The sequence below is a fragment of the Castor canadensis genome, chromosome 10, assembly GCF_047511655.1.
Source record: "Castor canadensis chromosome 10, mCasCan1.hap1v2, whole genome shotgun sequence".
NCBI lineage: Eukaryota > Metazoa > Chordata > Mammalia > Rodentia > Castoridae > Castor > Castor canadensis.
In genome coordinates, this window is record NC_133395.1 from 87987281 (window position 1) to 88010949 (window position 23669).

At 67.7% G+C, this 23669-nt stretch overlaps 10 non-coding genes across 10 annotated transcripts; all 10 read left to right on the plus strand.

Annotated features, from left to right (window-relative positions):
* Positions 1-1870: 1870 nt before the first annotated feature.
* LOC141411725 (5S ribosomal RNA) lies at positions 1871-1989 on the plus strand. Its single transcript, XR_012436564.1, has one exon. It is a non-coding gene; the product is annotated as a 5S ribosomal RNA (ribosomal RNA).
* Positions 1990-4136: 2147 nt separating this feature from the next.
* Positions 4137-4255, plus strand: LOC141411726 (5S ribosomal RNA). The gene has a single exon (XR_012436565.1). It is a non-coding gene; the product is annotated as a 5S ribosomal RNA (ribosomal RNA).
* A 2150-nt stretch (positions 4256-6405) lies between these two features.
* Positions 6406-6524, plus strand: LOC141411727 (5S ribosomal RNA). Its single transcript, XR_012436566.1, has one exon. It is a non-coding gene; the product is annotated as a 5S ribosomal RNA (ribosomal RNA).
* A 2149-nt stretch (positions 6525-8673) lies between these two features.
* LOC141411728 (5S ribosomal RNA) lies at positions 8674-8792 on the plus strand. Its single transcript, XR_012436567.1, has one exon. It is a non-coding gene; the product is annotated as a 5S ribosomal RNA (ribosomal RNA).
* Positions 8793-10935: 2143 nt separating this feature from the next.
* On the plus strand, positions 10936-11054 carry LOC141411729 (5S ribosomal RNA). The gene has a single exon (XR_012436568.1). It is a non-coding gene; the product is annotated as a 5S ribosomal RNA (ribosomal RNA).
* A 2145-nt stretch (positions 11055-13199) lies between these two features.
* Positions 13200-13318, plus strand: LOC141411730 (5S ribosomal RNA). Its single transcript, XR_012436569.1, has one exon. It is a non-coding gene; the product is annotated as a 5S ribosomal RNA (ribosomal RNA).
* A 2144-nt stretch (positions 13319-15462) lies between these two features.
* On the plus strand, positions 15463-15581 carry LOC141411731 (5S ribosomal RNA). Its single transcript, XR_012436570.1, has one exon. It is a non-coding gene; the product is annotated as a 5S ribosomal RNA (ribosomal RNA).
* A 2144-nt stretch (positions 15582-17725) lies between these two features.
* On the plus strand, positions 17726-17844 carry LOC141411733 (5S ribosomal RNA). The gene has a single exon (XR_012436572.1). It is a non-coding gene; the product is annotated as a 5S ribosomal RNA (ribosomal RNA).
* Positions 17845-19989: 2145 nt separating this feature from the next.
* LOC141411734 (5S ribosomal RNA) lies at positions 19990-20108 on the plus strand. Its single transcript, XR_012436573.1, has one exon. It is a non-coding gene; the product is annotated as a 5S ribosomal RNA (ribosomal RNA).
* Positions 20109-22255: 2147 nt separating this feature from the next.
* LOC141411735 (5S ribosomal RNA) lies at positions 22256-22374 on the plus strand. The gene has a single exon (XR_012436574.1). It is a non-coding gene; the product is annotated as a 5S ribosomal RNA (ribosomal RNA).
* The last annotated feature ends 1295 nt before the right edge of the window (positions 22375-23669 follow it).

The following is a 23669-nucleotide window of genomic DNA, read 5'->3' on the forward strand; positions in this document are numbered from 1 at the left end:
CTCCCCAACTGCCCTCCAGGCGGGCGGGGAGGGACGTGCGGAAGCCATGAGAAAGTGGGTCCTGCACCCCAGCGGGCCCCACAGCGGGACGCGCCACACCTGGGCTCGCCACAAGGTGGTGCACTGGGTCCAGGGCAAGACGCCAGGGGACAGAGAAGCAGGGAGCCTCAGTCGGGTGCTGCTCCACGTCGCGCTCCGTCGCTCAACCCAAGACAGGGCAGCCAGCGCGCGACCTCTACGTGGGATCCCGCCTCCCACGGCAGAGCCTGCGGTCACAGGGACAGAGGGCGCAGGCCGCCAGAGCTCCGGATGCCAGCGGCAGCTCCCCGTCCCGCTCAAAGGGAGGGAGGGCCGCCGCTGGCGCCCAGTCGCCTGTGCCACCCTCCGGGTCTCAAAGCACTCCTCAGTCAGCTCAAGGACCGGGGCCACCTGGCCTTCGGGGTCACATGGGCTTGGGCACGACGGAAGGGACCGCTTGCCCCCGTGGAACAGACATTCTCCCCGTGGACAACCTCAGGTGCCGGGACCCTCTGCTCCGCCTTGGAAAACCCACCTTCTGCAATGTATGCCCAACGCAATCAGGCCGAGCAGATTGACCCCCTCGGCCCGGCCCCAGTGTGTGATGGGGCTCTGTGCGTGAGGGCTTGCTCTTCCCCACCTACACCAGGCACGGCATCTAACACACACACACACACACACACACACACCACGCAGAGACACCCAGACCACGCACGCACGTACGGGGACGCACCCTCCTCTCCCCCACCCCACACACGAGCAGCCGAAGGACAAGAGGGTATGGCTGGGGCCTGAGCGGGAACAAGCGAAGCCTTGGTTTGCGGCCCCTCGGCCAACTGCATCAGGATTTTTGTCTGGGCTCGGAGGCCAGAGGATCTCTGCCATTTGCTAGCAGGGCCAGGGATGGCAGGAGGGTGGGTACGGGGCTCAGCCAGGGCCAGTTCTGCTGGCACGATCCTGTAGCACGTGGCCGCGTAGCACGGGGCCGGGTCTGAAGGAGGCCAAGCAGGGGCACAAGACCCAGCAGCGGCACAGGGAAGAGGCCCAGGGCACCCAGGAGCAGACGAGACCCGGGAGTCGTGCGTGCTTGGCGTGGCCGCGGGCCCCGTGACGCCCGAGGACTCGAGTGCTCAGCCCCGTGTAGTGGCCGCGAAGGCCTGCCTGGGAGAAACGCCCCGGGAGGCCGGCAGGAACCCGGGATCGGAAGGGATGTGGAGGGGCCCCGGGTCGGAGGAGATGGCTTTGGCTGTGTTTGGTTTTGTTTCTTCTTCCCAAGATCCCGGGTGTGAAAGGGGCCAGAGGTGAAGTCCTGGGCTGGAAAGCCTCACGATTCAGCCCCGCAGCCCCAGGCCCTGAGTGTGGAGGAGGGCGGAGCGGGTCGGCGAAGGGCGCGGCTGCCGTTTTCCTGATGGGCTGGAGGGGCAGTGGCGCTTTCCGGACGAAGAGGACCGGAAGGGTCCCCGAGACCTCCGCTGGGAGCCACGCACCCACCCAAGGATACGGCTCCAGGAGGCGACGGAGGAGGGCGGCTGCTTGCCCTGGCCCGAGCTGTGCGTCCCCCGCCTTGGCCACAGCAGTGGACATTCCCAGAAGAACAAGCGCCCGAGAGCACTGAGAAATTTTCCCCCGAGAAAACTTGACCCTCGTCCTGGCAGCAGGACACCTCGGGAAGAAAGCCACCCAGCGGCCACCTGGGCGAGACCGGCTGCCCGAGCAGGCGCGCGGGGCCTCTGGCCGCTGGCCCCGGGCTGCCAGCCCCCACCCGGACTCCCAGCCGTGCCAGGAGAGCAGCGTGGAGACGCACGCCGGGGCCCTCGGCAGGCTCTTGGGGCTCCTGGAGGCGGCGGCTAGCGTCTACGGCCATACCACCCTGAACGCGCCCGATCTCGTCTGATCTCGGAAGCTAAGCAGGGTCGGGCCTGGTTAGTACTTGGATGGGAGACCGCCTGGGAATACCGGGTGCTGTAGGCTTTTGCTCCTCCCTCCCTCGCTGCTCCTTTTGTCTTCGGGGACTTCGCCACCACCCCCCCCACCACCACCACCACCCCCAGCACCACCACCACCACCACCACCACAACGACCCACCGTGACCACGACCCCGACCCCGTCCGGGCCACCCGCCAGACCCACGCACACCGAATCCTCACAGCTACGTCCCCGAATCCTCTCCCCTCCCCACACTCTCCTGGGGCGCGCGCCCGCGACACGGGTCACCAGCGAGGTTGGTCCCAGGCCACGTTGGGGACCGCTCCCCAACTGCCCTCCAGGCGGGCGGGGAGGGACGTGCGGAAGCCATGAGAAAGTGGGTCCTGCACCCCAGCGGGCCCCACAGCGGGACGCGCCACACCTGGGCTCGCCACAAGGTGGTGCACTGGGTCCAGGGCAAGACGCCAGGGGACAGAGAAGCAGGGAGCCTCAGTCGGGTGCTGCTCCACGTCGCGCTCCGTCGCTCAACCCAAGACAGGGCAGCCAGCGCGCGACCTCTACGTGGGATCCCGCCTCCCACGGCAGAGCCTGCGGTCACAGGGACAGAGGGCGCAGGCCGCCAGAGCTCCGGATGCCAGCGGCAGCTCCCCGTCCCGCTCAAAGGGAGGGAGGGCCGCCGCTGGCGCCCAGTCGCCTGTGCCACCCTCCGGGTCTCAAAGCACTCCTCAGTCAGCTCAAGGACCGGGGCCACCTGGCCTTCGGGGTCACATGGGCTTGGGCACGACGGAAGGGACCGCTTGCCCCCGTGGAACAGACATTCTCCCCGTGGACAACCTCAGGTGCCGGGACCCTCTGCTCCGCCTTGGAAAACCCACCTTCTGCAATGTATGCCCAACGCAATCAGGCCGAGCAGATTGACCCCCTCGGCCCGGCCCCAGTGTGTGATGGGGCTCTGTGCGTGAGGGCTTGCTCTTCCCCACCTACACCAGGCACGGCATCTAACACACACACACACACACACACACACACCACGCAGAGACACCCAGACCACGCACGCACGCACGGGGACGCACCCTCCTCTCCCCCACCCCACACACGAGCAGCCGAAGGACAAGAGGGTATGGCTGGGGCCTGAGCGGGAACAAGCGAAGCCTTGGTTTGCGGCCCCTCGGCCAACTGCATCAGGATTTTTGTCTGGGCTCGGAGGCCAGAGGATCTCTGCCATTTGCTAGCAGGGCCAGGGATGGCAGGAGGGTGGGTACGGGGCTCAGCCAGGGCCAGTTCTGCTGGCACGATCCTGTAGCACGTGGCCGCGTAGCACGGGGCCGGGTCTGAAGGAGGCCAAGCAGGGGCACAAGACCCAGCAGCGGCACAGGGAAGAGGCCCAGGGCACCCAGGAGCAGACGAGACCCGGGAGTCGTGCGTGCTTGGCGTGGCCGCGGGCCCCGTGACGCCCGAGGACTCGAGTGCTCAGCCCCGTGTAGTGGCCGCGAAGGCCTGCCTGGGAGAAACGCCCCGGGAGGCCGGCAGGAACCCGGGATCGGAAGGGATGTGGAGGGGCCCCGGGTCGGAGGAGATGGCTTTGGCTGTGTTTGGTTTTGTTTCTTCTTCCCAAGATCCCGGGTGTGAAAGGGGCCAGAGGTGAAGTCCTGGGCTGGAAAGCCTCACCATTCAGCCCCGCAGCCCCAGGCCCTGAGTGTGGAGGAGGGCGGAGCGGGTCGGCGAAGGGCGCGGCTGCCGTTTTCCTGATGGGCTGGAGGGGCAGTGGCACTTTCCGGACGAAGAGGACCGGAAGGGTCCCCGAGACCTCCGCTGGGAGCCACGCACCCACCCAAGGATACGGCTCCAGGAGGCGACGGAGGAGGGCGGCTGCTTGCCCTGGCCCGAGCTGTGCGTCCCCCGCCTTGGCCACAGCAGTGGACATTCCCAGAAGAACAAGCGCCCGAGAGCACTGAGAAATTTTCCCCCGAGAAAACTTGACCCTCGTCCTGGCAGCAGGACACCTCGGGAAGAAAGCCACCCAGCGGCCACCTGGGCGAGACCGGCTGCCCGAGCAGGCGCGCGGGGCCTCTGGCCGCTGGCCCCGGGCTGCCAGCCCCCACCCGGACTCCCAGCCGTGCCAGGAGAGCAGCGTGGAGACGCACGCCGGGGCCCTCGGCAGGCTCTTGGGGCTCCCGGAGGTGGCGGCTAGCGTCTACGGCCATACCACCCTGAACGCGCCCGATCTCGTCTGATCTCGGAAGCTAAGCAGGGTCGGGCCTGGTTAGTACTTGGATGGGAGACCGCCTGGGAATACCGGGTGCTGTAGGCTTTTGCTCCTCCCTCCCTCGCTGCTCCTTTTGTCTTCGGGGACTTCGCCACCACCCCCCCCCCCACCACCACCACCACCCCCAGCACCACCACCACCACCACCACCACAACGACCCACCGTGACCACGACCCCGACCCCGTCCGGGCCACCCGCCAGACCCACGCACACCGAATCCTCACAGCTACGTCCCCGAATCCTCTCCCCTCCCCACACTCTCCTGGGGCGCGCGCCCGCGACACGGGTCACCAGCGAGGTTGGTCCCAGGCCACGTTGGGGACCGCTCCCCAACTGCCCTCCAGGCGGGCGGGGAGGGACGTGCGGAAGCCATGAGAAAGTGGGTCCTGCACCCCAGCGGGCCCCACAGCGGGACGCGCCACACCTGGGCTCGCCACAAGGTGGTGCACTGGGTCCAGGGCAAGACGCCAGGGGACAGAGAAGCAGGGAGCCTCAGTCGGGTGCTGCTCCACGTCGCGCTCCGTCGCTCAACCCAAGACAGGGCAGCCAGCGCGCGACCTCTACGTGGGATCCCACCTCCCACGGCAGAGCCTGCGGTCACAGGGACAGAGGGCGCAGGCCGCCAGAGCTCCGGATGCCAGCGGCAGCTCCCCGTCCCGCTCAAAGGGAGGGAGGGCCGCCGCTGGCGCCCAGTCGCCTGTGCCACCCTCCGGGTCTCAAAGCACTCCTCAGTCAGCTCAAGGACCGGGGCCACCTGGCCTTCGGGGTCACATGGGCTTGGGCACGACGGAAGGGACCGCTTGCCCCCGTGGAACAGACATTCTCCCCGTGGACAACCTCAGGTGCCGGGACCCTCTGCTCCGCCTTGGAAAACCCACCTTCTGCAATGTATGCCCAACGCAATCAGGCCGAGCAGATTGACCCCCTCGGCCCGGCCCCAGTGTGTGATGGGGCTCTGTGCGTGAGGGCTTGCTCTTCCCCACCTACACCAGGCACGGCATCTAACACACACACACACACACACACACACACCACGCAGAGACACCCAGACCACGCACGCACGCACGGGGACGCACCCTCCTCTCCCCCACCCCACACACGAGCAGCCGAAGGACAAGAGGGTATGGCTGGGGCCTGAGCGGGAACAAGCGAAGCCTTGGTTTGCGGCCCCTCGGCCAACTGCATCAGGATTTTTGTCTGGGCTCGGAGGCCAGAGGATCTCTGCCATTTGCTAGCAGGGCCAGGGATGGCAGGAGGGTGGGTACGGGGCTCAGCCAGGGCCAGTTCTGCTGGCACGATCCTGTAGCACGTGGCCGCGTAGCACGGGGCCGGGTCTGAAGGAGGCCAAGCAGGGGCACAAGACCCAGCAGCGGCACAGGGAAGAGGCCCAGGGCACCCAGGAGCAGACGAGACCCGGGAGTCGTGCGTGCTTGGCGTGGCCGCGGGCCCCGTGACGCCCGAGGACTCGAGTGCTCAGCCCCGTGTAGTGGCCGCGAAGGCCTGCCTGGGAGAAACGCCCCGGGAGGCCGGCAGGAACCCGGGATCGGAAGGGATGTGGAGGGGCCCCGGGTCGGAGGAGATGGCTTTGGCTGTGTTTGGTTTTGTTTCTTCTTCCCAAGATCCCGGGTGTGAAAGGGGCCAGAGGTGAAGTCCTGGGCTGGAAAGCCTCACGATTCAGCCCCGCAGCCCCAGGCCCTGAGTGTGGAGTAGGGCGGAGCGGGTCGGCGAAGGGCGCGGCTGCCGTTTTCCTGATGGGCTGGAGGGGCAGTGGCGCTTTCCGGACGAAGAGGACCGGAAGGGTCCCCGAGACCTCCGCTGGGAGCCACGCACCCACCCAAGGATACGGCTCCAGGAGGCGACGGAGGAGGGCGGCTGCTTGCCCTGGCCCGAGCTGTGCGTCCCCCGCCTTGGCCACAGCAGTGGACATTCCCAGAAGAACAAGCGCCCGAGAGCACTGAGAAATTTTCCCCCGAGAAAACTTGACCCTCGTCCTGGCAGCAGGACACCTCGGGAAGAAAGCCACCCAGCGGCCACCTGGGCGAGACCGGCTGCCCGAGCAGGCGCGCGGGGCCTCTGGCCGCTGGCCCCGGGCTGCCAGCCCCCACCCGGACTCCCAGCCGTGCCAGGAGAGCAGCGTGGAGACGCACGCCGGGGCCCTCGGCAGGCTCTTGGGGCTCCCGGAGGCGGCGGCTAGCGTCTACGGCCATACCACCCTGAACGCGCCCGATCTCGTCTGATCTCGGAAGCTAAGCAGGGTCGGGCCTGGTTAGTACTTGGATGGGAGACCGCCTGGGAATACCGGGTGCTGTAGGCTTTTGCTCCTCCCTCCCTCGCTGCTCCTTTTGTCTTCGGGGACTTCGCCACCACCCCCCCACCACCACCACCACCACCCCCAGCACCACCACCACCACCACCACCACAACGACCCACCGTGACCACGACCCCGACCCCGTCCGGGCCACCCGCCAGACCCACGCACACCGAATCCTCACAGCTACGTCCCCGAATCCTCTCCCCTCCCCACACTCTCCTGGGGCGCGCGCCCGCGACACGGGTCACCAGCGAGGTTGGTCCCAGGCCACGTTGGGGACCGCTCCCCAACTGCCCTCCAGGCGGGCGGGGAGGGACGTGCGGAAGCCATGAGAAAGTGGGTCCTGCACCCCAGCGGGCCCCACAGCGGGACGCGCCACACCTGGGCTCGCCACAAGGTGGTGCACTGGGTCCAGGGCAAGACGCCAGGGGACAGAGAAGCAGGGAGCCTCAGTCGGGTGCTGCTCCACGTCGCGCTCCGTCGCTCAACCCAAGACAGGGCAGCCAGCGCGCGACCTCTACGTGGGATCCCGCCTCCCACGGCAGAGCCTGCGGTCACAGGGACAGAGGGCGCAGGCCGCCAGAGCTCCGGATGCCAGCGGCAGCTCCCCGTCCCGCTCAAAGGGAGGGAGGGCCGCCGCTGGCGCCCAGTCGCCTGTGCCACCCTCCGGGTCTCAAAGCACTCCTCAGTCAGCTCAAGGACCGGGGCCACCTGGCCTTCGGGGTCACATGGGCTTGGGCACGACGGAAGGGACCGCTTGCCCCCGTGGAACAGACATTCTCCCCGTGGACAACCTCAGGTGCCGGGACCCTCTGCTCCGCCTTGGAAAACCCACCTTCTGCAATGTATGCCCAACGCAATCAGGCCGAGCAGATTGACCCCCTCGGCCCGGCCCCAGTGTGTGATGGGGCTCTGTGCGTGAGGGCTTGCTCTTCCCCACCTACACCAGGCACGGCATCTAACACACACACACACACACACACACACACCACGCAGAGACACCCAGACCACGCACGCACGCACGGGGACGCACCCTCCTCTCCCCCACCCCACACACGAGCAGCCGAAGGACAAGAGGGTATGGCTGGGGCCTGAGCGGGAACAAGCGAAGCCTTGGTTTGCGGCCCCTCGGCCAACTGCATCAGGATTTTTGTCTGGGCTCGGAGGCCAGAGGATCTCTGCCATTTGCTAGCAGGGCCAGGGATGGCAGGAGGGTGGGTACGGGGCTCAGCCAGGGCCAGTTCTGCTGGCACGATCCTGTAGCACGTGGCCGCGTAGCACGGGGCCGGGTCTGAAGGAGGCCAAGCAGGGGCACAAGACCCAGCAGCGGCACAGGGAAGAGGCCCAGGGCACCCAGGAGCAGACGAGACCCGGGAGTCGTGCGTGCTTGGCGTGGCCGCGGGCCCCGTGACGCCCGAGGACTCGAGTGCTCAGCCCCGTGTAGTGGCCGCGAAGGCCTGCCTGGGAGAAACGCCCCGGGAGGCCGGCAGGAACCCGGGATCGGAAGGGATGTGGAGGGGCCCCGGGTCGGAGGAGATGGCTTTGGCTGTGTTTGGTTTTGTTTCTTCTTCCCAAGATCCCGGGTGTGAAAGGGGCCAGAGGTGAAGTCCTGGGCTGGAAAGCCTCACGATTCAGCCCCGCAGCCCCAGGCCCTGAGTGTGGAGGAGGGCGGAGCGGGTCGGCGAAGGGCGCGGCTGCCGTTTTCCTGATGGGCTGGAGGGGCAGTGGCGCTTTCCGGACGAAGAGGACCGGAAGGGTCCCCGAGACCTCCGCTGGGAGCCACGCACCCACCCAAGGATACGGCTCCAGGAGGCGACGGAGGAGGGCGGCTGCTTGCCCTGGCCCGAGCTGTGCGTCCCCCGCCTTGGCCACAGCAGTGGACATTCCCAGAAGAACAAGCGCCCGAGAGCACTGAGAAATTTTCCCCCGAGAAAACTTGACCCTCGTCCTGGCAGCAGGACACCTCGGGAAGAAAGCCACCCAGCGGCCACCTGGGCGAGACCGGCTGCCCGAGCAGGCGCGCGGGGCCTCTGGCCGCTGGCCCCGGGCTGCCAGCCCCCACCCGGACTCCCAGCCGTGCCAGGAGAGCAGCGTGGAGACGCACGCCGGGGCCCTCGGCAGGCTCTTGGGGCTCCCGGAGGCGGCGGCTAGCGTCTACGGCCATACCACCCTGAACGCGCCCGATCTCGTCTGATCTCGGAAGCTAAGCAGGGTCGGGCCTGGTTAGTACTTGGATGGGAGACCGCCTGGGAATACCGGGTGCTGTAGGCTTTTGCTCCTCCCTCCCTCGCTGCTCCTTTTGTCTTCGGGGACTTCGCCACCACCCCCCCCACCACCACCACCACCCCCAGCACCACCACCACCACCACCACCACAACGACCCACCGTGACCACGACCCCGACCCCGTCCGGGCCACCCGCCAGACCCACGCACACCGAATCCTCACAGCTACGTCCCCGAATCCTCTCCCCTCCCCACACTCTCCTGGGGCGCGCGCCCGCGACACGGGTCACCAGCGAGGTTGGTCCCAGGCCACGTTGGGGACCGCTCCCCAACTGCCCTCCAGGCGGGCGGGGAGGGACGTGCGGAAGCCATGAGAAAGTGGGTCCTGCACCCCAGCGGGCCCCACAGCGGGACGCGCCACACCTGGGCTCGCCACAAGGTGGTGCACTGGGTCCAGGGCAAGACGCCAGGGGACAGAGAAGCAGGGAGCCTCAGTCGGGTGCTGCTCCACGTCGCGCTCCGTCGCTCAACCCAAGACAGGGCAGCCAGCGCGCGACCTCTACGTGGGATCCCGCCTCCCACGGCAGAGCCTGCGGTCACAGGGACAGAGGGCGCAGGCCGCCAGAGCTCCGGATGCCAGCGGCAGCTCCCCGTCCCGCTCAAAGGGAGGGAGGGCCGCCGCTGGCGCCCAGTCGCCTGTGCCACCCTCCGGGTCTCAAAGCACTCCTCAGTCAGCTCAAGGACCGGGGCCACCTGGCCTTCGGGGTCACATGGGCTTGGGCACGACGGAAGGGACCGCTTGCCCCCGTGGAACAGACATTCTCCCCGTGGACAACCTCAGGTGCCGGGACCCTCTGCTCCGCCTTGGAAAACCCACCTTCTGCAATGTATGCCCAACGCAATCAGGCCGAGCAGATTGACCCCCTCGGCCCGGCCCCAGTGTGTGATGGGGCTCTGTGCGTGAGGGCTTGCTCTTCCCCACCTACACCAGGCACGGCATCTAACACACACACACACACACACACACCACGCAGAGACACCCAGACCACGCACGCACGCACGGGGACGCACCCTCCTCTCCCCCACCCCACACACGAGCAGCCGAAGGACAAGAGGGTATGGCTGGGGCCTGAGCGGGAACAAGCGAAGCCTTGGTTTGCGGCCCCTCGGCCAACTGCATCAGGATTTTTGTCTGGGCTCGGAGGCCAGAGGATCTCTGCCATTTGCTAGCAGGGCCAGGGATGGCAGGAGGGTGGGTACGGGGCTCAGCCAGGGCCAGTTCTGCTGGCACGATCCTGTAGCACGTGGCCGCGTAGCACGGGGCCGGGTCTGAAGGAGGCCAAGCAGGGGCACAAGACCCAGCAGCGGCACAGGGAAGAGGCCCAGGGCACCCAGGAGCAGACGAGACCCGGGAGTCGTGCGTGCTTGGCGTGGCCGCGGGCCCCGTGACGCCCGAGGACTCGAGTGCTCAGCCCCGTGTAGTGGCCGCGAAGGCCTGCCTGGGAGAAACGCCCCGGGAGGCCGGCAGGAACCCGGGATCGGAAGGGATGTGGAGGGGCCCCGGGTCGGAGGAGATGGCTTTGGCTGTGTTTGGTTTTGTTTCTTCTTCCCAAGATCCCGGGTGTGAAAGGGGCCAGAGGTGAAGTCCTGGGCTGGAAAGCCTCACGATTCAGCCCCGCAGCCCCAGGCCCTGAGTGTGGAGGAGGGCGGAGCGGGTCGGCGAAGGGCGCGGCTGCCGTTTTCCTGATGGGCTGGAGGGGCAGTGGCGCTTTCCGGACGAAGAGGACCGGAAGGGTCCCCGAGACCTCCGCTGGGAGCCACGCACCCACCCAAGGATACGGCTCCAGGAGGCGACGGAGGAGGGCGGCTGCTTGCCCTGGCCCGAGCTGTGCGTCCCCCGCCTTGGCCACAGCAGTGGACATTCCCAGAAGAACAAGCGCCCGAGAGCACTGAGAAATTTTCCCCCGAGAAAACTTGACCCTCGTCCTGGCAGCAGGACACCTCGGGAAGAAAGCCACCCAGCGGCCACCTGGGCGAGACCGGCTGCCCGAGCAGGCGCGCGGGGCCTCTGGCCGCTGGCCCCGGGCTGCCAGCCCCCACCCGGACTCCCAGCCGTGCCAGGAGAGCAGCGTGGAGACGCACGCCGGGGCCCTCGGCAGGCTCTTGGGGCTCCCGGAGGCGGCGGCTAGCGTCTACGGCCATACCACCCTGAACGCGCCCGATCTCGTCTGATCTCGGAAGCTAAGCAGGGTCGGGCCTGGTTAGTACTTGGATGGGAGACCGCCTGGGAATACCGGGTGCTGTAGGCTTTTGCTCCTCCCTCCCTCGCTGCTCCTTTTGTCTTCGGGGACTTCGCCACCACCCCCCCCACCACCACCACCACCCCCAGCACCACCACCACCACCACCACCACAACGACCCACCGTGACCACGACCCCGACCCCGTCCGGGCCACCCGCCAGACCCACGCACACCGAATCCTCACAGCTACGTCCCCGAATCCTCTCCCCTCCCCACACTCTCCTGGGGCGCGCGCCCGCGACACGGGTCACCAGCGAGGTTGGTCCCAGGCCACGTTGGGGACCGCTCCCCAACTGCCCTCCAGGCGGGCGGGGAGGGACGTGCGGAAGCCATGAGAAAGTGGGTCCTGCACCCCAGCGGGCCCCACAGCGGGACGCGCCACACCTGGGCTCGCCACAAGGTGGTGCACTGGGTCCAGGGCAAGACGCCAGGGGACAGAGAAGCAGGGAGCCTCAGTCGGGTGCTGCTCCACGTCGCGCTCCGTCGCTCAACCCAAGACAGGGCAGCCAGCGCGCGACCTCTACGTGGGATCCCGCCTCCCACGGCAGAGCCTGCGGTCACAGGGACAGAGGGCGCAGGCCGCCAGAGCTCCGGATGCCAGCGGCAGCTCCCCGTCCCGCTCAAAGGGAGGGAGGGCCGCCGCTGGCGCCCAGTCGCCTGTGCCACCCTCCGGGTCTCAAAGCACTCCTCAGTCAGCTCAAGGACCGGGGCCACCTGGCCTTCGGGGTCACATGGGCTTGGGCACGACGGAAGGGACCGCTTGCCCCCGTGGAACAGACATTCTCCCCGTGGACAACCTCAGGTGCCGGGACCCTCTGCTCCGCCTTGGAAAACCCACCTTCTGCAATGTATGCCCAACGCAATCAGGCCGAGCAGATTGACCCCCTCGGCCCGGCCCCAGTGTGTGATGGGGCTCTGTGCGTGAGGGCTTGCTCTTCCCCACCTACACCAGGCACGGCATCTAACACACACACACACACACACACACACCACGCAGAGACACCCAGACCACGCACGCACGCACGGGGACGCACCCTCCTCTCCCCCACCCCACACACGAGCAGCCGAAGGACAAGAGGGTATGGCTGGGGCCTGAGCGGGAACAAGCGAAGCCTTGGTTTGCGGCCCCTCGGCCAACTGCATCAGGATTTTTGTCTGGGCTCGGAGGCCAGAGGATCTCTGCCATTTGCTAGCAGGGCCAGGGATGGCAGGAGGGTGGGTACGGGGCTCAGCCAGGGCCAGTTCTGCTGGCACGATCCTGTAGCACGTGGCCGCGTAGCACGGGGCCGGGTCTGAAGGAGGCCAAGCAGGGGCACAAGACACAGCAGCGGCACAGGGAAGAGGCCCAGGGCACCCAGGAGCAGACGAGACCCGGGAGTCGTGCGTGCTTGGCGTGGCCGCGGGCCCCGTGACGCCCGAGGACTCGAGTGCTCAGCCCCGTGTAGTGGCCGCGAAGGCCTGCCTGGGAGAAACGCCCCGGGAGGCCGGCAGGAACCCGGGATCGGAAGGGATGTGGAGGGGCCCCGGGTCGGAGGAGATGGCTTTGGCTGTGTTTGGTTTTGTTTCTTCTTCCCAAGATCCCGGGTGTGAAAGGGGCCAGAGGTGAAGTCCTGGGCTGGAAAGCCTCACGATTCAGCCCCGCAGCCCCAGGCCCTGAGTGTGGAGGAGGGCGGAGCGGGTCGGCGAAGGGCGCGGCTGCCGTTTTCCTGATGGGCTGGAGGGGCAGTGGCGCTTTCCGGACGAAGAGGACCGGAAGGGTCCCCGAGACCTCCGCTGGGAGCCACGCACCCACCCAAGGATACGGCTCCAGGAGGCGACGGAGGAGGGCGGCTGCTTGCCCTGGCCCGAGCTGTGCGTCCCCCGCCTTGGCCACAGCAGTGGACATTCCCAGAAGAACAAGCGCCCGAGAGCACTGAGAAATTTTCCCCCGAGAAAACTTGACCCTCGTCCTGGCAGCAGGACACCTCGGGAAGAAAGCCACCCAGCGGCCACCTGGGCGAGACCGGCTGCCCGAGCAGGCGCGCGGGGCCTCTGGCCGCTGGCCCCGGGCTGCCAGCCCCCACCCGGACTCCCAGCCGTGCCAGGAGAGCAGCGTGGAGACGCACGCCGGGGCCCTCGGCAGGCTCTTGGGGCTCCCGGAGGCGGCGGCTAGCGTCTACGGCCATACCACCCTGAACGCGCCCGATCTCGTCTGATCTCGGAAGCTAAGCAGGGTCGGGCCTGGTTAGTACTTGGATGGGAGACCGCCTGGGAATACCGGGTGCTGTAGGCTTTTGCTCCTCCCTCCCTCGCTGCTCCTTTTGTCTTCGGGGACTTCGCCACCACCCCCCCCACCACCACCACCACCCCCAGCACCACCACCACCACCACCACCACAACGACCCACCGTGACCACGACCCCGACCCCGTCCGGGCCACCCGCCAGACCCACGCACACCGAATCCTCACAGCTACGTCCCCGAATCCTCTCCCCTCCCCACACTCTCCTGGGGCGCGCGCCCGCGACACGGGTCACCAGCGAGGTTGGTCCCAGGCCACGTTGGGGACCGCTCCCCAACTGCCCTCCAGGCGGGCGGGGAGGGACGTGCGGAAGCCATGAGAAAGTGGGTCCTGCACCCCAGCGGGCCCCACAGCGGGACGCGCCACACCTGGGCTCGCCACAAGGTGGTGCACTGGGTCCAGGGCAAGACGCCAGGGGACAGAGAAGCAGGGAGCCTCAGTCGGGTGCTGCTCCACGTCGCGCTCCGTCGCTCAACCCAAGACAGGGCAGCCAGCGCGCGACCTCTACGTGGGATCCCGCCTCCCACGGCAGAGCCTGCGGTCACAGGGACAGAGGGCGCAGGCCGCCAGAGCTCCGGATGCCAGCGGCAGCTCCCCGTCCCGCTCAAAGGGAGGGAGGGCCGCCGCTGGCGCCCAGTCGCCTGTGCCACCCTCCGGGTCTCAAAGCACTCCTCAGTCAGCTCAAGGACCGGGGCCACCTGGCCTTCGGGGTCACATGGGCTTGGGCACGACGGAAGGGACCGCTTGCCCCCGTGGAACAGACATTCTCCCCGTGGACAACCTCAGGTGCCGGGACCCTCTGCTCCGCCTTGGAAAACCCACCTTCTGCAATGTATGCCCAACGCAATCAGGCCGAGCAGATTGACCCCCTCGGCCCGGCCCCAGTGTGTGATGGGCTCTGTGCGTGAGGGCTTGCTCTTCCCCACCTACACCAGGCACGGCATCTAACACACACACACACACACACACACACCACGCAGAGACACCCAGACCACGCACGCACGCACGGGGACGCACCCTCCTCTCCCCCACCCCACACACGAGCAGCCGAAGGACAAGAGGGTATGGCTGGGGCCTGAGCGGGAACAAGCGAAGCCTTGGTTTGCGGCCCCTCGGCCAACTGCATCAGGATTTTTGTCTGGGCTCGGAGGCCAGAGGATCTCTGCCATTTGCTAGCAGGGCCAGGGATGGCAGGAGGGTGGGTACGGGGCTCAGCCAGGGCCAGTTCTGCTGGCACGATCCTGTAGCACGTGGCCGCGTAGCACGGGGCCGGGTCTGAAGGAGGCCAAGCAGGGGCACAAGACCCAGCAGCGGCACAGGGAAGAGGCCCAGGGCACCCAGGAGCAGACGAGACCCGGGAGTCGTGCGTGCTTGGCGTGGCCGCGGGCCCCGTGACGCCCGAGGACTCGAGTGCTCAGCCCCGTGTAGTGGCCGCGAAGGCCTGCCTGGGAGAAACGCCCCGGGAGGCCGGCAGGAACCCGGGATCGGAAGGGATGTGGAGGGGCCCCGGGTCGGAGGAGATGGCTTTGGCTGTGTTTGGTTTTGTTTCTTCTTCCCAAGATCCCGGGTGTGAAAGGGGCCAGAGGTGAAGTCCTGGGCTGGAAAGCCTCACGATTCAGCCCCGCAGCCCCAGGCCCTGAGTGTGGAGGAGGGCGGAGCGGGTCGGCGAAGGGCGCGGCTGCCGTTTTCCTGATGGGCTGGAGGGGCAGTGGCGCTTTCCGGACGAAGAGGACCGGAAGGGTCCCCGAGACCTCCGCTGGGAGCCACGCACCCACCCAAGGATACGGCTCCAGGAGGCGACGGAGGAGGGCGGCTGCTTGCCCTGGCCCGAGCTGTGCGTCCCCCGCCTTGGCCACAGCAGTGGACATTCCCAGAAGAACAAGCGCCCGAGAGCACTGAGAAATTTTCCCCCGAGAAAACTTGACCCTCGTCCTGGCAGCAGGACACCTCGGGAAGAAAGCCACCCAGCGGCCACCTGGGCGAGACCGGCTGCCCGAGCAGGCGCGCGGGGCCTCTGGCCGCTGGCCCCGGGCTGCCAGCCCCCACCCGGACTCCCAGCCGTGCCAGGAGAGCAGCGTGGAGACGCACGCCGGGGCCCTCGGCAGGCTCTTGGGGCTCCCGGAGGCGGCGGCTAGCGTCTACGGCCATACCACCCTGAACGCGCCCGATCTCGTCTGATCTCGGAAGCTAAGCAGGGTCGGGCCTGGTTAGTACTTGGATGGGAGACCGCCTGGGAATACCGGGTGCTGTAGGCTTTTGCTCCTCCCTCCCTCGCTGCTCCTTTTGTCTTCGGGGACTTCGCCACCACCCCCCCACCACCACCACCACCCCCAGCACCACCACCACCACCACCACCACAACGACCCACCGTGACCACGACCCCGACCCCGTCCGGGCCACCCGCCAGACCCACGCACACCGAATCCTCACAGCTACGTCCCCGAATCCTCTCCCCTCCCCACACTCTCCTGGGGCGCGCGCCCGCGACACGGGTCACCAGCGAGGTTGGTCCCAGGCCACGTTGGGGACCGCTCCCCAACTGCCCTCCAGGCGGGCGGGGAGGGACGTGCGGAAGCCATGAGAAAGTGGGTCCTGCACCCCAGCGGGCCCCACAGCGGGACGCGCCACACCTGGGCTCGCCACAAGGTGGTGCACTGGGTCCAGGGCAAGACGCCAGGGGACAGAGAAGCAGGGAGCCTCAGTCGGGTGCTGCTCCACGTCGCGCTCCGTCGCTCAACCCAAGACAGGGCAGCCAGCGCGCGACCTCTACGTGGGATCCCGCCTCCCACGGCAGAGCCTGCTGTCACAGGGACAGAGGGCGCAGGCCGCCAGAGCTCCGGATGCCAGCGGCAGCTCCCCGTCCCGCTCAAAGGGAGGGAGGGCCGCCGCTGGCGCCCAGTCGCCTGTGCCACCCTCCGGGTCTCAAAGCACTCCTCAGTCAGCTCAAGGACCGGGGCCACCTGGCCTTCGGGGTCACATGGGCTTGGGCACGACGGAAGGGACCGCTTGCCCCCGTGGAACAGACATTCTCCCCGTGGACAACCTCAGGTGCCGGGACCCTCTGCTCCGCCTTGGAAAACCCACCTTCTGCAATGTATGCCCAACGCAATCAGGCCGAGCAGATTGACCCCCTCGGCCCGGCCCCAGTGTGTGATGGGGCTCTGTGCGTGAGGGCTTGCTCTTCCCCACCTACACCAGGCACGGCATCTAACACACACACACACACACACACACACCACGCAGAGACACCCAGACCACGCACGCACGCACGGGGACGCACCCTCCTCTCCCCCACCCCACACACGAGCAGCCGAAGGACAAGAGGGTATGGCTGGGGCCTGAGCGGGAACAAGCAAAGCCTTGGTTTGCGGCCCCTCGGCCAACTGCATCAGGATTTTTGTCTGGGCTCGGAGGCCAGAGGATCTCTGCCATTTGCTAGCAGGGCCAGGGATGGCAGGAGGGTGGGTACGGGGCTCAGCCAGGGCCAGTTCTGCTGGCACGATCCTGTAGCACGTGGCCGCGTAGCACGGGGCCGGGTCTGAAGGAGGCCAAGCAGGGGCACAAGACCCAGCAGCGGCACAGGGAAGAGGCCCAGGGCACCCAGGAGCAGACGAGACCCGGGAGTCGTGCGTGCTTGGCGTGGCCGCGGGCCCCGTGACGCCCGAGGACTCGAGTGCTCAGCCCCGTGTAGTGGCCGCGAAGGCCTGCCTGGGAGAAACGCCCCGGGAGGCCGGCAGGAACCCGGGATCGGAAGGGATGTGGAGGGGCCCCGGGTCGGAGGAGATGGCTTTGGCTGTGTTTGGTTTTGTTTCTTCTTCCCAAGATCCCGGGTGTGAAAGGGGCCAGAGGTGAAGTCCTGGGCTGGAAAGCCTCACGATTCAGCCCCGCAGCCCCAGGCCCTGAGTGTGGAGGAGGGCGGAGCGGGTCGGCGAAGGGCGCGGCTGCCGTTTTCCTGATGGGCTGGAGGGGCAGTGGCGCTTTCCGGACGAAGAGGACCGGAAGGGTCCCCGAGACCTCCGCTGGGAGCCACGCACCCACCCAAGGATACGGCTCCAGGAGGCGACGGAGGAGGGCGGCTGCTTGCCCTGGCCCGAGCTGTGCGTCCCCCGCCTTGGCCACAGCAGTGGACATTCCCAGAAGAACAAGCGCCCGAGAGCACTGAGAAATTTTCCCCCGAGAAAACTTGACCCTCGTCCTGGCAGCAGGACACCTCGGGAAGAAAGCCACCCAGCGGCCACCTGGGCGAGACCGGCTGCCCGAGCAGGCGCGCGGGGCCTCTGGCCGCTGGCCCCGGGCTGCCAGCCCCCACCCGGACTCCCAGCCGTGCCAGGAGAGCAGCGTGGAGACGCACGCCGGGGCCCTCGGCAGGCTCTTGGGGCTCCCGGAGGCGGCGGCTAGCGTCTACGGCCATACCACCCTGAACGCGCCCGATCTCGTCTGATCTCGGAAGCTAAGCAGGGTCGGGCCTGGTTAGTACTTGGATGGGAGACCGCCTGGGAATACCGGGTGCTGTAGGCTTTTGCTCCTCCCTCCCTCGCTGCTCCTTTTGTCTTCGGGGACTTCGCCACCACCCCCCCCACCACCACCACCACCCCCAGCACCACCACCACCACCACCACCACAACGACCCACCGTGACCACGACCCCGACCCCGTCCGGGCCACCCGCCAGACCCACGCACACCGAATCCTCACAGCTACGTCCCCGAATCCTCTCCCCTCCCCACACTCTCCTGGGGCGCGCGCCCGCGACACGGGTCACCAGCGAGGTTGGTCCCAGGCCACGTTGGGGACCGCTCCCCAACTGCCCTCCAGGCGGGCGGGGAGGGACGTGCGGAAGCCATGAGAAAGTGGGTCCTGCACCCCAGCGGGCCCCACAGCGGGACGCGCCACACCTGGGCTCGCCACAAGGTGGTGCACTGGGTCCAGGGCAAGACGCCAGGGGACAGAGAAGCAGGGAGCCTCAGTCGGGTGCTGCTCCACGTCGCGCTCCGTCGCTCAACCCAAGACAGGGCAGCCAGCGCGCGACCTCTACGTGGGATCCCGCCTCCCACGGCAGAGCCTGCGGTCACAGGGACAGAGGGCGCAGGCCGCCAGAGCTCCGGATGCCAGCGGCAGCTCCCCGTCCCGCTCAAAGGGAGGGAGGGCCGCCGCTGGCGCCCAGTCGCCTGTGCCACCCTCCGGGTCTCAAAGCACTCCTCAGTCAGCTCAAGGACCGGGGCCACCTGGCCTTCGGGGTCACATGGGCTTGGGCACGACGGAAGGGACCGCTTGCCCCCGTGGAACAGACATTCTCCCCGTGGACAACCTCAGGTGCCGGGACCCTCTGCTCCGCCTTGGAAAACCCACCTTCTGCAATGTATGCCCAACGCAATCAGGCCGAGCAGATTGACCCCCTCGGCCCGGCCCCAGTGTGTGATGGGGCTCTGTGCGTGAGGGCTTGCTCTTCCCCACCTACACCAGGCACGGCATCTAACACACACACACACACACACACACACCACGCAGAGACACCCAGACCACGCACGCACGCACGGGGACGCACCCTCCTCTCCCCCACCCCACACACGAGCAGCCGAAGGACAAGAGGGTATGGCTGGGGCCTGAGCGGGAACAAGCGAAGCCTTGGTTTGCGGCCCCTCGGCCAACTGCATCAGGATTTTTGTCTGGGCTCGGAGGCCAGAGGATCTCTGCCATTTGCTAGCAGGGCCAGGGATGGCAGGAGGGTGGGTACGGGGCTCAGCCAGGGCCAGTTCTGCTGGCACGATCCTGTAGCACGTGGCCGCGTAGCACGGGGCCGGGTCTGAAGGAGGCCAAGCAGGGGCACAAGACCCAGCAGCGGCACAGGGAAGAGGCCCAGGGCACCCAGGAGCAGACGAGACCCGGGAGTCGTGCGTGCTTGGCGTGGCCGCGGGCCCCGTGACGCCCGAGGACTCGAGTGCTCAGCCCCGTGTAGTGGCCGCGAAGGCCTGCCTGGGAGAAACGCCCCGGGAGGCCGGCAGGAACCCGGGATCGGAAGGGATGTGGAGGGGCCCCGGGTCGGAGGAGATGGCTTTGGCTGTGTTTGGTTTTGTTTCTTCTTCCCAAGATCCCGGGTGTGAAAGGGGCCAGAGGTGAAGTCCTGGGCTGGAAAGCCTCACGATTCAGCCCCGCAGCCCCAGGCCCTGAGTGTGGAGGAGGGCGGAGCGGGTCGGCGAAGGGCGCGGCTGCCGTTTTCCTGATGGGCTGGAGGGGCAGTGGCGCTTTCCGGACGAAGAGGACCGGAAGGGTCCCCGAGACCTCCGCTGGGAGCCACGCACCCACCCAAGGATACGGCTCCAGGAGGCGACGGAGGAGGGCGGCTGCTTGCCCTGGCCCGAGCTGTGCGTCCCCCGCCTTGGCCACAGCAGTGGACATTCCCAGAAGAACAAGCGCCCGAGAGCACTGAGAAATTTTCCCCCGAGAAAACTTGACCCTCGTCCTGGCAGCAGGACACCTCGGGAAGAAAGCCACCCAGCGGCCACCTGGGCGAGACCGGCTGCCCGAGCAGGCGCGCGGGGCCTCTGGCCGCTGGCCCCGGGCTGCCAGCCCCCACCCGGACTCCCAGCCGTGCCAGGAGAGCAGCGTGGAGACGCACGCCGGGGCCCTCGGCAGGCTCTTGGGGCTCCCGGAGGCGGCGGCTAGCGTCTACGGCCATACCACCCTGAACGCGCCCGATCTCGTCTGATCTCGGAAGCTAAGCAGGGTCGGGCCTGGTTAGTACTTGGATGGGAGACCGCCTGGGAATACCGGGTGCTGTAGGCTTTTGCTCCTCCCTCCCTCGCTGCTCCTTTTGTCTTCGGGGACTTCGCCACCACCCCCCCCACCACCACCACCACCCCCAGCACCACCACCACCACCACCACCACAACGACCCACCGTGACCACGACCCCGACCCCGTCCGGGCCACCCGCCAGACCCACGCACACCGAATCCTCACAGCTACGTCCCCGAATCCTCTCCCCTCCCCACACTCTCCTGGGGCGCGCGCCCGCGACACGGGTCACCAGCGAGGTTGGTCCCAGGCCACGTTGGGGACCGCTCCCCAACTGCCCTCCAGGCGGGCGGGGAGGGACGTGCGGAAGCCATGAGAAAGTGGGTCCTGCACCCCAGCGGGCCCCACAGCGGGACGCGCCACACCTGGGCTCGCCACAAGGTGGTGCACTGGGTCCAGGGCAAGACGCCAGGGGACAGAGAAGCAGGGAGCCTCAGTCGGGTGCTGCTCCACGTCGCGCTCCGTCGCTCAACCCAAGACAGGGCAGCCAGCGCGCGACCTCTACGTGGGATCCCGCCTCCCACGGCAGAGCCTGCGGTCACAGGGACAGAGGGCGCAGGCCGCCAGAGCTCCGGATGCCAGCGGCAGCTCCCCGTCCCGCTCAAAGGGAGGGAGGGCCGCCGCTGGCGCCCAGTCGCCTGTGCCACCCTCCGGGTCTCAAAGCACTCCTCAGTCAGCTCAAGGACCGGGGCCACCTGGCCTTCGGGGTCACATGGGCTTGGGCACGACGGAAGGGACCGCTTGCCCCCGTGGAACAGACATTCTCCCCGTGGACAACCTCAGGTGCCGGGACCCTCTGCTCCGCCTTGGAAAACCCACCTTCTGCAATGTATGCCCAACGCAATCAGGCCGAGCAGATTGACCCCCTCGGCCCGGCCCCAGTGTGTGATGGGGCTCTGTGCGTGAGGGCTTGCTCTTCCCCACCTACACCAGGCACGGCATCTAACACACACACACACACACACACACACACACCACAGAGACACCCAGACCACGCACGCACGCACGGGGACGCACCCTCCTCTCCCCCAACCCACACACAAGCAGCCGAAGGACAAGAAGGTATGGCTGGGGCCTGAGCGGGAACAAGCGAAGCCTTGGTTTGCGGCCCCTCGGCCAACTGCATCAGGATTTTTGTCTGGGCTCGGAGGCCAGAGGATCTCTGCCATTTGCTAGCAGGGCCAGGGATGGCAGGAGGGTGGGTACGGGGCTCAGCCAGGGCCAGTTCTGCTGGCACGATCCTGTAGCACGTGGCCGCGTAGCACGGGGCCGGGTCTGAAGGAGGCCAAGCAGGGGCACAAGACCCAGCAGCGGCACAGGGAAGAGGCCCAGGGCACCCAGGAGCAGACGAGACCCGGGAGTCGTGCGTGCTTGGCGTGGCCGCGGGCCCCGTGACGCCCGAGGACTCGAGTGCTCAGCCCCGTGTAGTGGCCGCGAAGGCCTGCCTGGGAGAAACGCCCCGGGAGGCCGGCAGGAACCCGGGATCGGAAGGGATGTGGAGGGGCCCCGGGTCGGAGGAGATGGCTTTGGCTGTGTTTGGTTTTGTTTCTTCTTCCCAAGATCCCGGGTGTGAAAGGGGCCAGAGGTGAAGTCCTGGGCTGGAAAGCCTCACGATTCAGCCCCGCAGCCCCAGGCCCTGAGTGTGGAGGAGGGCGGAGCGGGTCGGCGAAGGGCGCGGCTGCCGTTTTCCTGATGGGCTGGAGGGGCAGTGGCGCTTTCCGGACGAAGAGGACCGGAAGGGTCCCCGAGACCTCCGCTGGGAGCCACGCACCCACCCAAGGATACGGCTCCAGGAGGCGACGGAGGAGGGCGGCTGCTTGCCCTGGCCCGAGCTGTGCGTCCCCCGCCTTGGCCACAGCAGTGGACATTCCCAGAAGAACAAGCGCCCGAGAGCACTGAGAAATTTTCCCCCGAGAAAACTTGACCCTCGTCCTGGCAGCAGGACACCTCGGGAAGAAAGCCACCCAGCGGCCACCTGGGCGAGACCGGCTGCCCGAGCAGGCGCGCGGGGCCTCTGGCCGCTGGCCCCGGGCTGCCAGCCCCCACCCGGACTCCCAGCCGTGCCAGGAGAGCAGCGTGGAGACGCACGCCGGGGCCCTCGGCAGGCTCTTGGGGCTCCCGGAGGCGGCGGCTAGCGTCTACGGCCATACCACCCTGAACGCGCCCGATCTCGTCTGATCTCGGAAGCTAAGCAGGGTCGGGCCTGGTTAGTACTTGGATGGGAGACCGCCTGGGAATACCGGGTGCTGTAGGCTTTTGCTCCTCCCTCCCTCGCTGCTCCTTTTGTCTTCGGGGACTTCGCCACCACCCCCCCACCACCACCACCACCCCCAGCACCACCACCACCACCACCACCACAACGACCCACCGTGACCACGACCCCGACCCCGTCCGGGCCACCCGCCAGACCCACGCACACCGAATCCTCACAGCTACGTCCCCGAATCCTCTCCCCTCCCCACACTCTCCTGGGGCGCGCGCCCGCGACACGGGTCACCAGCGAGGTTGGTCCCAGGCCACGTTGGGGACCGCTCCCCAACTGCCCTCCAGGCGGGCGGGGAGGGACGTGCGGAAGCCATGAGAAAGTGGGTCCTGCACCCCAGCGGGCCCCACAGCGGGACGCGCCACACCTGGGCTCGCCACAAGGTGGTGCACTGGGTCCAGGGCAAGACGCCAGGGGACAGAGAAGCAGGGAGCCTCAGTCGGGTGCTGCTCCACGTCGCGCTCCGTCGCTCAACCCAAGACAGGGCAGCCAGCGCGCGACCTCTACGTGGGATCCCGCCTCCCACGGCAGAGCCTGCGGTCACAGGGACAGAGGGCGCAGGCCGCCAGAGCTCCGGATGCCAGCGGCAGCTCCCCGTCCCGCTCAAAGGGAGGGAGGGCCGCCGCTGGCGCCCAGTCGCCTGTGCCACCCTCCGGGTCTCAAAGCACTCCTCAGTCAGCTCAAGGACCGGGGCCACCTGGCCTTCGGGGTCACATGGGCTTGGGCACGACGGAAGGGACCGCTTGCCCCCGTGGAACAGACATTCTCCCCGTGGACAACCTCAGGTGCCGGGACCCTCTGCTCCGCCTTGGAAAACCCACCTTCTGCAATGTATGCCCAACGCAATCAGGCCGAGCAGATTGACCCCCTCGGCCCGGCCCCAGTGTGTGATGGGGCTCTGTGCGTGAGGGCTTGCTCTTCCCCACCTACACCAGGCACGGCATCTAACACACACACACACACACACACACACCACGCAGAGACACCCAGACCACGCACGCACGCACGGGGATGCACCCTCCTCTCCCCCACCCCACACACGAGCAGCCGAAGGACAAGAGGGTATGGCTGGGGCCTGAGCGGGAACAAGCGAAGCCTTGGTTTGCGGCCCCTCGGCCAACTGCATCAGGATTTTTGTCTGGGCTCGGAGGCCAGAGGATCTCTGCCATTTGCTAGCAGGGCCAGGGATGGCAGGAGGGTGGGTACGGGGCTCAGCCAGGGCCAGTTCTGCTGGCACGATCCTGTAGCACGTGGCCGCGTAGCACGGGGCCGGGTCTGAAGGAGGCC